The sequence below is a fragment of the Mycetomoellerius zeteki genome, unplaced genomic scaffold (genome assembly GCF_001594055.1).
Source record: "Mycetomoellerius zeteki isolate Tzet28-1 unplaced genomic scaffold, Tzet1.0 scaffold135, whole genome shotgun sequence".
Taxonomy (NCBI): domain Eukaryota; kingdom Metazoa; phylum Arthropoda; class Insecta; order Hymenoptera; family Formicidae; genus Mycetomoellerius; species Mycetomoellerius zeteki.
The window spans coordinates 3,254,041-3,273,266 of record NW_017256287.1 but is presented as its reverse complement, the minus strand read 5'-3'; the positions used below and the strand labels follow the sequence as shown (position 1 = coordinate 3,273,266).

General features: G+C 33.6%; 1 protein-coding gene across 4 annotated transcripts in view; it reads right to left on the bottom strand.

Annotated features, from left to right (window-relative positions):
- The window catches only part of Eip78C (Ecdysone-induced protein 78C), a 74,073-nt gene that overhangs the window by 14,579 nt on the left and 40,268 nt on the right, over positions 1-19,226 (bottom strand). The window lies entirely within an intron of this gene.

The following is a 19,226-nucleotide window of genomic DNA, read 5'->3' as shown; positions in this document are numbered from 1 at the left end:
GCATTTCCCCCAAGACTCTCCTGTTTCCGAGAGAACAAACGGGACATCCATCTAACATTAGTAGCATCTTTCCTTCATTCGTTCAACATCTATAATGCAACGAAGCCCATCGTCTTGGAAGGGAATAGGCCGCTTCGGATGGTTCAGGCTGGACGCGTAACGGGAAGCCGGCGTCACCGTTACGGAAAAGGAGCAGAAGAAGAAGAAGCGGGCGCAGCGGCACCCAACTAGACGGAGCAGAGCAGGAACAGGAGGAGGAGGAAGAGGTGGAGCAGGGAAGAAATGAAAAAGGAGTAGCAAAAAGGAATGAAACGGGGCCGCCGGTAAAGGGAGAGAAGGGAACCGTACATAGGAGATCGTTGCTCGTATACCGTTGGTCTCTCTCGTGAAACCCCTTGCCAGAAGACATCGTTATGTGGAGAAAATCTACGGACGTGTAAGGAGAAGAGGAGAAAAAGTAGGTTCGAGTGAAACAAGTGGAAGAGAGAGAGAGAGAGGGGGAGGAGAAGAAAAAGAAGCTGGACAATTCTCTGATCTGAGAGAGCCTAGCCGTTTGCGCGCGATGTGATTTTATGATGGCCGTAGAAACTATCGTCGGAAGCAAACGGTATCCGCTCGTCCGCTTGCTGGCTGGATGCATCCGCGCAACCATCACGGGGACAATCGAGAGCAACCCCGTTATACTCGGCTCGTCGCGTGGCGCTACTCCTTGCGTCTTTACCTTTGCGAGTGACAACGACCGAATGCTGGAAACGCTCAAGATCGTTTCGCAGAATCGACCATCTTCAACTGTAACTACGGCACGTTCAATTGCTCTTTCGAAATTATCTGATCAACTAAAAATGCGCTACAATTACGATCTGAGTGTCGCTCAGACTGTTTCTATAATAAGTCAGAATAACGTGTATTTAGCGGATGCAATAATAACGGAAAGTTTTGTTTATCATTTCCAATTTTAACTGAATGTATACATATATAATACTCTATCAGTGCTAAATTCTAAAAGTATGTTTTTCTCGATATAGCTCATAATTTTGATACTAAATTTAACAAAACGTAAAAAGATTGATAAACTGTTTGGAATGCAGTTCATTGATTAAATTTTATATTATCTTTCTCTCTCTCTCTCCTCCCTTCACAGATAAATTTAATGATCAAATTAAGTTACATCATTATATCGAAAAGGATAAATCGGGGAAAGTAAATTTAATTCAAATTTTGCGATTAAACTTTCTACGTCACGGTAGCTAACTCTTCGTGAAGAGCATGAATTTTTTATTGATATAAAAAAAATTATTTGAAAGCTAAAATGCAAACTGCTGGTACAGGAGAGCATACGAATTTGTTATTTTCCTCTTTCACCAAGTTGACTCATTAAATGAGAGATGACACGGATTATAATTGTAAAATTAAAATTTAGCTGAACAATTATAATGAAAGCGGAGGATTTAATGTAGATCGATTGTAATCGACGATTGACGTCACATCATAAAAGCATTGTTAAGTTATTCAATAAATCACGAAATTTGTAATGACGAATTTTTGAGAAGAGAGAACCACGCTTAAAACGAGTAACAGCACGCTCATCATCATGATTATTCTGTACTGTAGCACCGAGATGCATCGAGTGTTAATTACGGTCGATATGAGCGGTTTATTTTGAAAGTAGTGTAATTCTACTCCCGTAAATCCTCATAAATACAATAATTATACCGCCTCATATTGTATCCTTAGCTCATAAAAATTTGTAATTACAACTACTTGCAAAGTAAGTAGCGTGTACAATATTAATTAAATATGATAAAAATTACACATATACAATTATTAATTAATAATAACAGAGAACTTAGTTAAATAAATGGATGTAAAATAGAGAAGTACGCACATCATACGTGTGTGTGTGTGTGTGTGTGTGTGTGTGTGTGTGTACATATGAGTGGAACTTTTAGTTGATCCATAATTTCAAGAGAGCAAGGCGGAAGTTTTTATGGGTGCGCCGCAATTACATACACTAGTAATCAGTTCACAGTTAAGTCAAAGTTCTTCAGTACTTGTTCGAAAGAATCATGCCGCTCATTAGAGACGTATGTTAAATGGTCACGCATGAATAAATCTAAATGTTATTTTCTTCCGTCGCGTTTATTTCTCGCGGAAACACCACCTTTCTTGCCCGACACGAGAGATAAGACGTAAAAAAATCACCTTCTATTTATTTTACATGAGTGATAAACTAGCACCTATGTTTCCTCCCGATAAAAATATCATTAACTTGAGTTATGATCATATTATAGATCATAGTTCCTTGCTAATAGTTTATATTTCACGTTGCTGCAATTTGTACAATTTAGATTCGCGATAATGTAATGTTATATCGCGCGCTAAGTCTCTTTCAAAGCTATACCAGATCTCCATGGCGCTATAATCCATCAGTTTACTAATAAATCGATTACGCTATATCCACGTGGAGGCTACTCGCCTTTGTTCGGAAATCAGCGGGGCGGTAAATGCACCGAAAGCGCTGCACGTTCGAATAAACGGCATGATGCGATGCTAACGATATTATCGTGCTCGACAATATCAAAACCGATATGCAGCTCGTTTCGACAGTGTTTATTGGCAACCATCAAACTCCAATAATAAGGATAATTAAATCTGGGCCTATTTATCTACAAACAGTCTGAGGTTTATATTTTTCGATTTATATTTTTGTCGACAAAAAAATAATGATAGCCATACAATTAAATTCATAATGTCAAATTAATATCTATAATTTAAGTTATTTTTAATCATTTCTTTAGGTCGCTGCTATTGCTACTCAATATGTTGTTAATTTTATTAAAACAATGGAAGTTAAACAATTTAACTCAAGAAAATGTATTAAATTTGATTCACTTTTAGTTTATTATTTATTAAATGTATATATCAACATGGACGTTGTTTACTTTGAAACAAACTGTGGAAATGGATTGATTTACATTTTGACACACATGGAAGTTAAAAATAACAAAATTTTATTAAATTAGCCAATATTAGATTTCTAGCAATAAAATGCAGTACACGTTCAATTTTGTCGTTCAATTTGTTTCTTTTTTTTATATTAATGCTAATTTTTTTTACGTTAAGACGAAGAATGATATAATTACAATTACATTGTCAGATCAATTGCATCAAAAAGAAGCAACCTAGTCTCTTGAGTTAAAAATAACAAAATATAGCGTTAATGTAAAAAAAAACGAAGCTTGTTCGGAAAAAAAATGAGCGAGAAACATGTGCTGCACTTTATTGTCCTAGAAATTTAATACTGGCGAATTTAATACTTGCCTCAGAAATCTAATACTAGCCAATTTAATATTTGCCAATTTATTACTGAAAGACAGTAATTAATTACTTCTTTGGAGTACTAAAAGCATTTAATAACAGTGTTTTTAATATTTAAATAATTAATTATACTGTTGTTCAGTATTATAATTCTCAACTACAGTGAGAGGGATTATTTGAACTCAAAACAAAAAATTTTAGACGATTGTATAATCTGTACGATTAATATAACTAGATAGATTCTAAATTGTAAAAAAAACTATGAACTTTTTTCTATCAATCGCCGTAAAGTTTACTTGCGAAGGTTCACTTGCATTCTGTATTCCAAACAGTACGTTTCGGAAGTTAGTAGTTTTCGTATCGTAGCTGATTAAATTGGCCAGTATTAGATTTCTACAAGGGGTATATGTGATAACGTTTAGCTATCGTGATGTAAGCTACCTCATTGAGATAACATTAAATGATTTATCTAATTCCACATTCCTGTAATTTACCTAGTTCTAATGTTTAACTGTTAGTCGAGAGTTCAGGCATGTCGAATGTCAATTTACGCGGAAACGTCAAGTTCTCCTTGTTATCACAAGTGTGAATCTACGTGTACTTGTGAAACAACCGATGGTGCACCCTATTGTCGGTGAGCACTGACGCGTGTTCGACATGACAGTAGACACTCCGGAAGAAAGCAGAATGGGATCCGGAGGCTTTCCCGAGACATCGGGGAAAAAAGGAACGAAGAGGGAACATATAAAAAAATATTCGCCGAATGATATTACGAGAACAATGTTATAAGCAATTTCCTGCTCACCTCTGAGAAACATTCCACTCTGTGGAAAATTTATGAAAATGTTTAAAGTGAAAAAGCAATTGCGCAAGATGCTCGCAATTATCGCACAATAATTTAAGAGCGAATTCTCGAGATTAATGAATCGTAAATTCTAAAATCTGAAGTCACGACAGTTTTTGAATATTGCATAATCCATAAAAAATGTATAATAGAATTTTCATAATTGAGATAATTCTTTTTCAAATATTTATCTTTCGTAAATAATATCTATGTGCATGTATGTAATAAAAAAATAAATAACGAAAAATAAATATATTATCTGAATTGCAAAAATTATAACATGGTAGCGGCATATTAGGTTTATTATTATATATAGGTCAAACTAGAAATAATATCTTCATTAAATGGAATTTTCGATCAAATAAAATTAATCATTATCTTAGGCTACGCTAATGAGTTTATTGCATCAAACGCAAGATCTGACAAAAGCCTATTTTTTTTTTTAATTAAACTGAAATATGAGGAATAGAATATTCGGCACGTTTATCTGATGAGTTTTATGATAAGTACCTATTACGTAAATATTTATAAAAATAGTCTATATATAAAGCGCTTACGTGCAACACGTTATTATACACTCACTTTATTATCATTCACGGCAGTAACTGCACGGACAGGCAGCGAGTTATGTATTGTCATTACCTTTTGAAATTCAACAGTTACTAAGGTAAGTTAAAAACGATTGTTGAACCTGTCGAATATCGACTCATGCGATTACTATTCTTTGCGGTTTTTTTTTCGAGCACGTTAAATATCTTGCGGCGACAGCGAATTTGCTGTCACGCAGCGCTCGTTGACGCAACGTGCAGCATGTCGTTGTGTTATCTTATTTCTCTCATACACACATACACACACCTACACATACACGTATACACAAGTGGCGATAGTCAAGGGCGGTAATTTACGTACACCGATAATCAGTCAATAGTTACGTCAAAGTTCTTTAGCGTTCGTTCAAAAGAGTCACTCATTATAGAGACGTACGCGTATGTTGCACGATAACGAGCAAATATCTCTATTTTGCCTTGGATCGCAAACGTGCGATTAATTAATATCCGTGCTTCAGTTTGTAATATGTTAAATATTTTGTTGCAGCAATATGGTCAAAACGAGATGTATAACAACTCTCTTGTGTTTACGCGGTCGCTTTGTTGCCATTCGCACAGCGAGACCCGAGTCGATAGCTAGAGGCACAAGCTCCATGTGCCGTCGTATTGCCTTTCGAAACACGAATTCTCAATGAACGTTCACTAGCCCGTGTAATTAATGTATTTCCGCGATCCGTAAGATCAGAACAACGAGAATTTATCACAATCGACATTTCGTGTAATTTATTTATTTCAAGTAGGGAAATTCAAGCGATAGAAAATGTGGATTATAAATTATTATTATTATGTGCACTAATATGATGGATGGTGCCTGTTTCTTTAATGCATATCTACGCATTTTTTGTCAATTTAAATTTTAATACAATTTATCTACTATTTTCGAATCGAGAGTGGATGATACGCAAATCGCTGATTGTGAGTGAATCGATCAGACACACAAGAAGTCGTGTGATACGTCAACCATTTTTTACTATTTTAAAATTTGCGAAATAAAATATTTGGCATAAGGGAAACCAGGACTTGTTAGCATAAAAAATAAGTTGGTATTGTGTCTCGTTTATGGCATAAAAGAAACAATAAAAAGTTACCGCAAAATATCTCTTTTATAACGTAGATACTTTTCCCTAAGATTTATTTAAATCAAACAAGTATTACAATAAAAAAAGAGAAAATATGACTCAAGAGGGGGCAAGTGAATTTTTAAGAATTTTATAATTTTGTATTAATGTTCTTCGGTTTGAGAAAATAAATTGAAGTGACGTATTATTAATTACAAAAAAATATCTGTTACTATACGGTATGTTATTTTAGTAATAATAGTAATTGTTATAATAATATGATTAAAATATGATTAAATAATATGATTATAATATGATTAAATCAGACGTATGTAGGAATAGAGTGCATTGGCTCATATTTAAGAAAAGGTTAGCTTAAATTGCTATACCACGCGTGCGAACGTTTTAATTACAATTCAACTCTGACAGAATGCTTTATTATATTTAATATTTTTATATTAAAATAAGTTAGAATTAAGATAATTTATATTCGTTTTCCTGCAATATTTTTCTATATGATCATTACAACTTTGAAAGACACAATATTTACTAAGCAATACGTATCTGCTATCTGTTTTTTTATTTTTATTCCGTTTTCATTAATTTAATATAGAGATTAAGTTTTAATATAGAGGTAATTTATACCGTATCAATTTACTCTACCTATCGAATTACAATTACAGTATGTTCGTATTTCAGTTATTATAAAGAAATTATACAATGTACCTATAGAACCATTTCTAGCATGAAAATGTAGAGAAAGATTCTCTCTAACCTTAGTACTTATGATTTTAAGCATAATTAATTGTTTAAAAAATCTAATACCAAAGTTGTGCCAATGAGGTCTCCCTTACATTTAGTTCGCTATATTAAATATTTTAACAGAGAACAAGTCTATAAGTTGGTTGACAGCCTCGATGTTTGTCGTTTATACGGTGTATAGCTTACTATTGTTCACAAAGTTGCCGCGCTATCATTTGCATGGCTTGACTCGAGCCGGCAGGCAGCGACATGAGTCGTTCTGTATGTCGTTGCATTTAAATTTAGAGATCCTCTAATTACAGTTTGGATACGAACCGCATTTTGTATGCAGAGTCTCTAGTTTTAGCAAAATCATGCGAGAGAGAGAAGGGCATTTACAATTTCTCTCTTTTTCTCTCTCTTTCTGTCTTATCTTTTCTTATCTCTTTTTCTCCCTTTTTTCTCTTTTAGGAGTTGTAATTATAATGTTTAAAACATAGTAGAAACAAAAATAATGAACCAATCAAAAGTGGCTGTTTCGCATCTTGACTCTGAGCTTCTAGTTGCATCTTTAAGACGCGATCGCGACAGGTACCAAAGAATACCAGACATGATAATATTTTACGAATAGCCATTATCATTAATTAACTCTTACAATTAATTATGATTCACACACACACACAACATTAGCGTATCAAAATGACAGATATTTTATCAAGACAGACATTTTACATTAATTATTTGAGACAAGAATCAATAGAGGGTACGAATTAAAAATTATTACGGTATTTACGGGCGATAGATATTTCTCTAATGCGTTTTATTGTACGTCTTCAAATTTTTTCAAATTTTTTCACTTATTAATTTGATAATAATTATCAATAATCTTATAATCATCTTATAATCTTATAATCTTATCAATAATTTTATAATCTATCCAATAATTTTGAATAAGTGAGTGCAGTAATATGAGTAATATGCAGATTGTCAGGTTAAATGAATCAAGATCGAAAGCCAACATATCAATCAGAAATTTAATAGCAGATTTTCAGACACTTTGTATCTTAATTGATTAGCTTTTATTCGATGTGACCGTATCATATCGACTTTATCAGGATAAAATTACTGACAATTTTCAAATTTTTCAGTCATTAACGGATCACAGCTATTAATACATAACGAATTAATCTGAAATCGAGCAATCCGTTGTGGCGCTTTCGACTATTAAGTTCAGTTATAATTACAATTTCGTACTTTTAATTACAATAAATCGTCAATCGCATAGCAGATAGATTTGGCGTTTACGTATCAGCAATTTATTAAAACTCTCTGCCGTTTTTGGATTCCTTCGTTGCGTCAACTTTTCTCGTGTCATTCCTCCCTCGCAATGTAACAAGTAATGCACGTTACACGATCGAAGTTGGGTGTGCCGTATAAAGTGTCGTGCGATTATCGTGTTTTGATTATCAGAGCGCACGCAATAGGAATAAAACGAGTTTTTGTGAGTGTTGCGTTGTGCAATCGAGGAATCTGAGAGGAGAAGGAAAAGTCTCACACTCTCTCTCTCTCTCTCTCTCTCTCTCTCTCTCTCTCTCTCTCGCTCTTATTCTGTAATATTTTTGGGTTCTTATTTAATTTATTTTCATATTTGCATTATTATTCCTTTTGCTGTATTACTTTTGTTATTTGTATATTTTTATCCTTTTACACTTTTCTTTTATTTTATTAGAGGGCTTGCCCTTGAATAATAATAAATTTATCTATCTTTATCTATCTTTTAGCCTTTATCTATTTATCTATTTATCTCTCTCTGGAGAGACATATACAGCGGAGTAACCCTGGGGCAAGTATAACTTGTTTATCACTTGTTCATGCGTAGCATTAATTATTTATTCTCTCATTTGTTCGAACATAAGAATTCGAAAAAACAATTTCTGTCTATGAAATTTCAAAAGTATATTTTAGAAGACATTTTATATCAGATTTAATTTATCTTAATATAATTATGTAATTATCTTGTTAAATCTTGATGATTTTTGACAAAAGACAAATAAAATTAATACGTTTAATATATAATAATATACTTTTATAATTACTTTTTGAAATATCTCTAAGAGATTTATTATTTTCTTACCATTTGCGGAGTTAAACGAATATTTAAATAACGAACATTTATAATTATTCTATAAACTCTAATGATCACATTTTGAAATATTAATTAAACACTCCGCACTGGTATACTGCGGATATATTTGTATTTTATAGTTCAAAGTACGTGGCTTGCAACGTTGGCTTATAATACAATATTATGTATTATACCTATATCCGCTGCTTCGTGTCGTATTAGTGAGTTACAAATAATATTAATTTGAGGTAATGAATCTAAATAAAAGTTCTGTATCAGACATGCATAAAATATATATAAATGTAAAATTCTATAAGCTATTGTATTCTATAAGCTATTGTAGCTATTAGTGGTATAAGAATAACAATATAATAATGAATATGATCTATGAATTTTTCATAGGTTTATTCATAGATTTATTTATTTCATAGATATATATATTATTATTTCAAAATAGCTACAATAAAATAGATTAATAATATTATTTAAGCTTTCAATACGTGTAATTACACAACATACTATTAATTTATTATGCGTATAAAGTATACATATACAAACATTTCATAAAATAGAATTTATTCATATACATGTATTATTTATTGGCATATCCTAGTGTCTCGTTACACGCCAGAATGCTAACTACGAGATACAGCAACTATTTGAAATTTATAGGATATAAACTTATAAACGAAAGAGAAATGATAAAATATAGGTATTTAAAATATATTAATTGCATATATCATTAATAACGCGAATTTCTTGAATTAGCGCATACTCTGTATTAAAATAATATTTGACAATCTGATCGGATTGCGTGTCGCGTAATTAGATATCATAACGAAGCGACAATTAACTTATCAATTATTAATCAATGAAATGCAACTCGCTGCTTGAACTGATAAAAAATTAATTAATTGGATCTTCTGACAGTCAATTTTCATAGGATATTTTAGCTCTTTTCATTACATTATATATTTTCTGGAGAAAATTCAGTCTCTCTCGAAGAAAGTCCGATTACAGAATGCTTTTTTAGTCGTGATTCTCACATTATCTCGCATTAACGTTTCTCGGGATATATTTATCGTATCGTATCGTCGGGAGCCTTCGAAGATCGACATTATTCTCGGGGCCGCGTTCGCGCTCCAAGAATACCAAGTATCACCGTCCACACCTCTTGAGAGGGAGTAGACAGACGATATGGCGTAATTCTCTGGTGCAACTGCAGCCGCGTACTCGCGACTGCACGGCCTCGACCTAGGCTGCAGTTTCACGGCGCCCCTTGTTTACAAGGAAGCGCTGCGTGTCGCATATATCTGCGCCTGGGTCACAGCATTTGTATTCCAGTCCACGTCCTATGCGTCCGTCCGCGCCATCGTGTCGAAGTGCAGTGTGCGAGTGTGCCTCTAGTGCCGATGCGTGATGGCATCCTGACGCAGCGCACTGTGCCAGGGCGAGGCTCGCCTCGTAAGACAATAGCTTTTACCGGGCTGAGGTGTGAGTTACACTGAATGCAATAGTGTCCCACAACCCGGAAAAAATAAATTAGAGATAAACCAGCATGCGTAGCGAAACTCTTTCTCTCGGAACTCGCAAATGAAATTGCGAAATTTTGATGAAAAGAATTATCAGCTTTTTTCTCTTTTTCGTAAATAACCGAATAAGTGTCCGAATTATTTTCCTCACTTTTAATATTAAAACTACCGATGAATAATGTATATCTTTTTTCTACTATTCTAAAAGTATACTCTTAAAGTATACTATATATATATCCTTAAAAAAAAGAATAAAAGGCGAAAATATAAATTGATGAATTTAATCATTTATGTACTGCAACAAAAGTCACCGAAAATCTCAGAAAATGCATTGTTATAAATACAAATAATTCTAATAAAAATTATAATCTAGTCATTTTAACTACTCTGGTACCTATATAGTTAAAAAATATGCATTTTTCTAAGACTCCTGAAATTTCATGTTCCGAAGGAAAAAAAATTTATTGATTTTAGTCAATTATTAGCATCACTAAAAAAAATTACTGAACATTGTAAACAAACTTTCATACAATTAAATTAGTTTTGTATCAGGCGATTCGCAAGGTTTTAAATTATTTGATTCAAAATATATAAATTTGATTTAAAATATATAAATAATACTCAGGAATATAAACACACATCTTAGGTAGTCTCGTTGTTTGCGGAATTTATATATTCCAACCGGAATAATCTGACGGTGGTTGGTTGCATCGCGCTGAGACGCTTGCCGATATTATCGCGTGGCCGCGTGAGTCATCTCCGTGAACTTGAATCTCATTTTTATTGTTCCCGCGGGATCCTTCGTCGTGGTACGCAATAAAGGCCGGGATCTCGTATCGCGTAATAAACGCTATTACGCGTGTGAGATAATATTAACGATCGCGCAATATGCCGGAAATACTGCGCGACTATAGGCGCATGTACCGTTACGCGCGGGATTAGCACGCGGGGTACTGCTTGCGTTTGGCTCTCGTAATTAGCGGCAGCCGGTTGTCGGATTCAACGATCGTGACTCGATGCATTCAGATACGACTTACCATATACGACCTAATCGAAATATCGTTTATTACCTATATCTTAGCCAAGTTGCGACTAATTAGGCACGAGTGTCAGAATGTGACTTATACAGAGTGTGTCGCCTAACACGATAATTTTTGTTGCTATTTGAAAGGATGGTTTTGCTGAAGTATCTAAAAATTTATCTGGATACAGATCTGAAAATAATTTTGTTAAATCATCAAAATAATTATGTATATGAAAAAAAAATGTTTCTGATTTACAGCTAATTCTGATTAGCTGAAATTGCATTAGCTACTATAGCTATGAATTTGCTAATGCATACAAAGGATTTGCTGCTGCAGCTAATATAAGGACGTGATAGCAAAATATGCATGTCTGTTACAGATCGATTAATTAGCAATATGAAGTTAGTTGTCGGATACGTGTAAAAGAAAATTGTCTCTACCACAGTTAAATATGATTTGCTGAAATTGTACTTGCTACCAAATTGTCTGTTACACAGAAAACGTTTGCTGCAATGATCAATACATCGACATAATAGCAAAATGCTTGTCTGTTACAATGATAATATTTAGGCCTCACAGCTAATGGAAATTAGACCTCGCAGATGCGACGTTAGGTGTCCATATAATGCTACTGAATTTAGCTGCCATACCTAATTTTTAGCTGTGGCAGCTAATTTTTTTTTTCCATGTAGGATATTCAAACTAATTGCCAAAAGGAACGCTTCGTTTTGCGCTTACAGCGCTTGTAAATGTCATTTATCCTTGTTTAATATTTGATAGACAATAAGAATGAATCGATGTTTGCAACGTGTGAGCGTGAAAACGGAACGCACTCATAATGTTAAAACTTTTTACAGTACTCATTATATTTGAGATTCCTAGTAATTATTGTCCAATAAAATTATTTTCAGATCTGTATCTAGTTAAATTTTTAGATATTTCAGCAAAATCGTTCTTTCCATTATTTATATCAAACATGCATATCTACATGTCAATTTATGTACGACAACTTTGTTGTCATATATGTGCACACTAATATATTCAACTAAATTCGGTATTAATCGCTCAGTCCTCCTGTAACTTCTGTCTCGCGGTATTGAGCTGCGTCGAGTCCCATGTTAAAGAAACGTTCTCATAGATCCCTACATTTAGATTCTTACGGTGCTTCGCGTCGCAACGTCGTTTTCGCGATGCCGCTTTCGAAAGCCAACGGATCGATAAGCTCGCTACTCGCGGGCAAGGAATCGCGATCATTAAAAGACATTCAAACCCGTAATCTCTCATATCCTGGGAACATACAAAACGTCGCAATAATCAGTACACGCGCCTTTGCCCGAAACGAGTACCTAAGTAATTTATGATCGCGTTTACGCGCTCGCGCCCGTTCGCTTTCCCAATGCACTTTCTACGGCCAATCTCCATCGCACGAGAGAAGTCTGACACATCCCGTTCTGTCTCTCTTTTCTCTTTCTCTCTCTCTCTCTTTCTCTCGCTTTCCGTCCCTCTCTTTAGTCTCTCCTTTCTCTTTCTCCTTTCGCCTTACCGTCAATTTCTCTCTTCGTCCGACGCCTATCCGCGCTCGTTATGCAATTCCAAAGATATACGGTCGCTCCAGGAATGTCTGCACTCTGCAGCCGACTGTGAGCTTGGAACCATTTTCCGGGTGGTCGATGTACAGAATTTCACGCGTGACATATCTCGATACAAATGAGTATCCATATCGAGCCAAAAAAAGTCTCGGATGCTTGAAAAAAAAAAAACTCGTTTCAGCTATGTCTCTTGATAAATCACACCAACTACACGCAGATCTACACTGTTATATATCAAATGTCCAATAGTAACCCAATTCCTTGAGATAAAAATATTTTGTTATTTTTAACTTTCATGTATATTAAAATGTAAATAAATCCATTTTTAAATCCATTTTTCTGTGATTAGTTTCAAAGTAAACGTCATCTATCTTAACGTAGGTACTTAGTAAATAATAAACTAAATTTGAGTTTTTAATACATTTTCTTCAGTTAAATTGTTTAATTCCATCGTTTCAATTAAATTAACATATTGGGTAGGAGCGATGGACCTAGAGAAATTATTAAAAATAACTATATTTAATTGACAAACAACGAGAAAAAAAGCGAAAAATAGAATTCCGTAAAAACATCAAAATGCTAGAAAGTTTTTGATGTCCTGACCGATAAAAAAAGAAGATTTTTCAAATTACGAATAAAAATTAATTTCAAAGATACTTAATTAATCGATATTTAATTTTATGTATGATTCTTTTTTATACTTAAATTCAACGAGGAACTAAAAGCAAGAGCCAACCATATTAACGAATCACTAAGCGCTTACCAAGCTGCCTTTTCTGCTGAATGCAGCTAATGCTTATCGCAAAACTTGAAAAGGACTTGGCGCGATAGTATAACTTTGCAACTAGAAAGTCTGGCGATTCCCGGGGCGTACCGGGCGAAAGATTAAAGATCGATGAAAGGCGAGGGAAGGCGTTATTGAACAGGAAGATGCCTTACGGATTTTCGTGATTAGCGTGGGAGAGAATTATAGGGCATCGAGCACAGGTGTTGTGCAACTGAACGCGGAAACGCGACGTCGATAAAGCCGCTTTATAAGCGAGAGAGGCCAGGCCCGGCGAAGGGTCCGGCGTCGCCAGACTCTCACTCGGAGGTCCTCTCTCTCTCTCTCTCTCTCTCTCTCTCTCTCCCTCTCCATCCCCCTCGCACCCGACGCATTTCTCTCTCCGGCATGTTACAGAAATACACCGGGAAAATTATGTCACTAATGCGCTTGGATATATCTCTAGGAAACGCCGCTTTCGTTGCGTCGACGAGACTGGAGGCTTCCAGTATAGAGATCTCGCTGTATCATTCATTTATATTCAATGCTTTAATTTTCATTCATTTTTAAGGCTTCTGCCTATTCACTACAGCCATCTTGGATTGTGACGTCAAGAAGTGAGAGAGAAAAATACATAAAGAGAATTCTTACAAAATACATAAACAAAATTCTTACAACTATATTAAAATGTGAGTATTGTTACAAAACAACATTTGTAAACGATAGAATAAATTTGTAAAATATAGCGAAAACTCTCTTATGTTCTAGTAATCAATATATTTAAATAATCATATATTTGAAATTGATTTATGCCTACCCGGAAAAAAATGTTATAATAAGGACATATTTTATATAAAATTATATATAATTGTACATAAAATATGTCAATTTTTTATATAATTATATATAAAACATTTTTTTTCGAGTAATGAGAAAACAAAACAAGCTATATGATAGCTGACGAATTGAGATAAATATGATTTTCTATTCCGAAATAAAAAGAGAGTTTTCGATATACTTATCTTATAAGTGTATCTCAAATGTAAATATGTTTTATATTGAAAAAAATGTTTCTATTTTAGTATATTTTGCAAAATTTTTTATTATATGCTTTCTTGCTTCTGATGTCATCAATCTGAAGATCCGTGATGAGTAGTCAGGAACTTAATCAGTCTTAACATTTCGATCACTGCACAATCGTACGAAAATCATATCCGTACAAATTATGGCATGATTAGCAATTTAAATTTTTCTTTAATTTACATTAACTGTATAGGAATGACGAATATGAATGCAAATTATGGTAAGCGGAAGATAAAGTCACAGCTCATATGAGAACCGTAATTCTTAAAGAAATATGAGTATCATTTATATAGAACGTGACAGTCAATGCGTTAACATGCTCGCTATTGCCGCATTAAAAAGGAGGCGAATGTGGAGAGAAATTGCTACTTCTTGCGTAATTACCTTCTCAATAACTTTGGCATTTTCAATTCATTTTTTAAGAGCCAAATTTTTAAGAATCAAGTTTTCACCGAGAAATAATTGTTTGTAAATAAATTAAACTACTTACTAGGTTATATTATCTATAACAAATCTCTTGTCTTATCGAATAGATAATTACGAATAACTATTTGCCTGTTTTACGTTATGCAGTGTCTGTTGACGCATTATCGCAGTCTTGCTTTTTCCGCTGCAGTACTTCGACTTCTGTAATTGTTATGCATACCGTATCGTTGTACAATCCTAGATTTCATAATTACTTCCGCAAAAGATAGAAAAACCCATTTGCCTCGTTATAGACACAATATGCTTGCATACGAAAAATATGAAATAAAATGATTCTCACTATATCTCTTATTAAATTAAAATTTTATTAGAAGTTATTTGTAAAATTAAATGAAGAATATAGAATTATATCATCCACGCATATATTTGAAGTTTAATTCTAAATTATACACGGAGAGAATTTTTTCTTAGAATTTACTTTGAAAATATGACAGTCGTGGGACAACATTGTATTTCGAAGAATTTTAATGTAAATCTCTCTCATTCCTTAATAAAACTACAATAAAATATAAAATAAGTTTGACCAATTTTACTGAAGTGCATGGTAAAAATCTTTAAAATATTGTACCACAACTACCATATTTTCAGAGTAAATTTTAAAAGAAAATTCTCTCCGTGTATTTAATCATTTTACACTAATGCTTTTATAAATTTTAAATTTTGCTGATATATCATTCTATGCATACTATATACTATTATATAATATTTCTCTAATTTTATCATAATCGTATAATTATGGCATACCATAAGATTATTATTATTAAATTGAATTATAAAGTTATTATTCAATTTTTCAGATATTTTATTTTAAATTGGTCGATGAAATATTCGTAGATAAAGAAAAATGAATTAGTAATGTAAAAAATTTGAAAAATATATAGTGGTTCTCTAATGAGGATAGCACAGCGCAAAATGCATGCGAATAATTAAGGTATAAACTGTGCTCATAGAATTCCGGTCTCACGCAATCAATGCTTTTCCGCTTTTACGCTGGATACATGAGAAATAAATTGTAAATAGCGCCAGGTTCACTGTTGTGAAGATTATTAAGAAAGGCATGGCACTCTCCCTCGTTCATTTCTTAATTACATTCAATTAATCATTTAATTGCCAGTTCATCAATTAAACGGTCCTCCGCTTCGGCAAGTTACTTCCGTGAAATTATCAGTCTCAAGATTCTCGGAGATAACGACAGTATTGCATCAGTCGCTGAGCGCCAAGAATTTCATTTATGATATAACGGATGTTCTCGAGTTATATGATGTCATATGTATAATGGTCGCTAATACGCGTCGAGATTTCATTAGTTCGGGTTAATTTCATTTATACCGAAATATACTAGAGAGTGCGAAAATTTAGATGCTTTGACGAGTTAAGTTCCAGAGCAACGAAGCTTCATTTAATTTTAAGTGGATTTTACTTCGAGAGAATTCACTGTAGTAAAGCTCTTTGCTTATGCGGAGAAAAAGGATTTTTCTGTCGTTGTAAAATTGTCGTCGCTATTCTACGTAAAAGCGGCAAAATTTCGCTACCATAATTGAATATTCGATATTATAGTAAAATGTACTTTATTTTTCTGGTTAAATATCTTTTGGATAAAACAGAGAAGTTCTTGTTAAATAAAAATACATGCGTAGAAATATACGAAAATTGGATGTTAAGATATTCTATTTATGATAAATATATTTTGCTGGAAATTGTGAATTAATTCAGGATAGAAAGTTTTCCTTCGCACAGAAAAATAATTAGTTAAATAATATCTAAATAATTGTAAAATTTGCTAGAAAAGACTTTTTATTTTATTGAGGAATCTGATCTTAAAATATAAATTAGGACACGCCAAGCGTGCATTTATGTTTTGTCCGAGTAAAATACAGTAAAGGGAATTTAAAAAGCTAATTGAATCGTCTTTCTCGCAACAAGATTTGTGCAATTAATTACGATCTTTTTAAAGTAACTCTTTTTTTTTAATAAGTCAAAGCGGAGCTTTAGTGCCAAGTTTAACTCGGAGAATTTTATGGAAACGTCAGCATATTCATATTGCGTAATGAGCATTAATTACGTTTAAGAAAGTTTCCTTTCAACCTACCATTGGAAATAACAGCGAAAGTTTTAGCAACCAGTATTCATGGAACTTTTTAAAATTAACATCGCTTTTTCGCCACAAATGAACGCTCTATTCAATGCGAGTATAATGTACGGACAACACAGATACTGACTGCGACATTACTGCCTTTTTGCTCGTCGTAAATGCCGAACGTAGATGTATAATTCCGAGTTTTAATACAAGAATCGCGTTAATATAAACATGCGAGATGAGAATTAAGCGAATATATTTGGAAATGCGTACCAGAGAATATCCAGTTTATGTGTTTATATTATATTACCAATGCAAATGGGATTGAGCTCGAATTAACGTGACGGACCGAGTGACGGACAGATCTTTTGCGCGCGCGCGTGTGTGTGTGTGTGTGGATTGGTGTTTCATCTTTCCTATATCTAACACGTATCCATTACATGCGTATTCACATATACAAAAATTATTGACATATGTAAAAACAGTCTTCTATCATTCCGAATTCGATAAAAATGCTTTAACTCTCCACCTGCAATTATATTTTTGCTCCATCTGCCTACAGTTTGGATCTTTTTTGTCCAGGTCGAATTTTTCTGTTTTAAACTTTCAAAAAATGTGAAAAAATTCAGAGTTACTTTTCAATGTTTCTATTACATTAGCAAGTAATTTTTTAAATGTTGAAACCTCCATTTAATAAGAAATGAAATTAAATAAAAATGAGGAAGAAATTTGAGAGTAAACTTTCGCTCGTGCCAAAAAAATTCAGACTACAGACAAAGAATTAAAACAAATCTGAAATCAGACGATAGACCATGATACACCTATTAATCAGCCATGTAATTTCATTAGCACCTTTCGCGCTTATTCACTATTATTAGTTTGACGAAGCATGCAAGACTTTATATGCCTTTTTATACATATCGCGGGATATAAAATAATACTTTATTCTCGCGCGTTTCTCTCTCAAATCGGATCACAGTAAGTAACAGGGATTAAAAAAGAACCACATCGAATAATCCGGATTAAATGCAGAATTAGAGAGTACGTCCGTGCGCGCGTTTTAAACGCAGCCGGACGAGTTGCATGGACGTCGGATTATCGATTTTATCGCATGCTGCAACTCGACGGTGCGCCGCGCCGCACCGTTGCGATTTTATTTCTGTGCGCGATTTCGACGCTTTCACCGCTGTTACGATATAATATAACGTACACGTGCAAAGATACGTGCATATATATCCTATAGAAGTACATACGATTGCGAGTATTACATAATATTATTTGATAAGCAGAGTGTGTACCGAGCACATGAGTTGTTCGCTGCAAGTTTATTCTCGGGACGCGCTAATATCTAAAATTAATCAACTAAACTTCTGTTTAAGTAAAAGGCTTTTATTTATTTTTTTTTTTCAAAATAAGCATTACGCTGACGTGCTTCGTGTCTACCCACTATATTCTTCTTCAAACACTTGAAAAAAAGGCAATGTATATAATTAGCAAATTATATAATTAGCAAATTATATTTCCAAATAATATAAATTGTTTACTTTATTAAACTTATGATATTAAATTTATTTATATGTAGAAGCTTCTTCTCTCTCTCTCTCTCTCTGAGTGCTTATATCATTAGGCTAGAAAAATCAAAATAATAGATACATTTTTAATATTTATCGATGTTGATGAAAATTAAAATTTGAAGAATTTCTTTTCGTGGGAGATTAAAGATAAACAAGAAATCGACGAGGAAGGGAGAAGCTGTTCCTTGTCTTAGTACGAAAAACATTCTGTATTCAGATATCGACATTTAGCTAATGCCGAATGTCAGGTAGCGATGCCAAAAGCACTCGGCCGGAAGAAGAATATCTCGAAATTTTGCATCTCAAGTCACGGCTCTTCTTCTCGCGAGCATTCAAGCGCGTATACATTCGACACTCTGGTCTCGTACGAAGTCAATTACTGGTTACTCGGTTACCGGCTAGC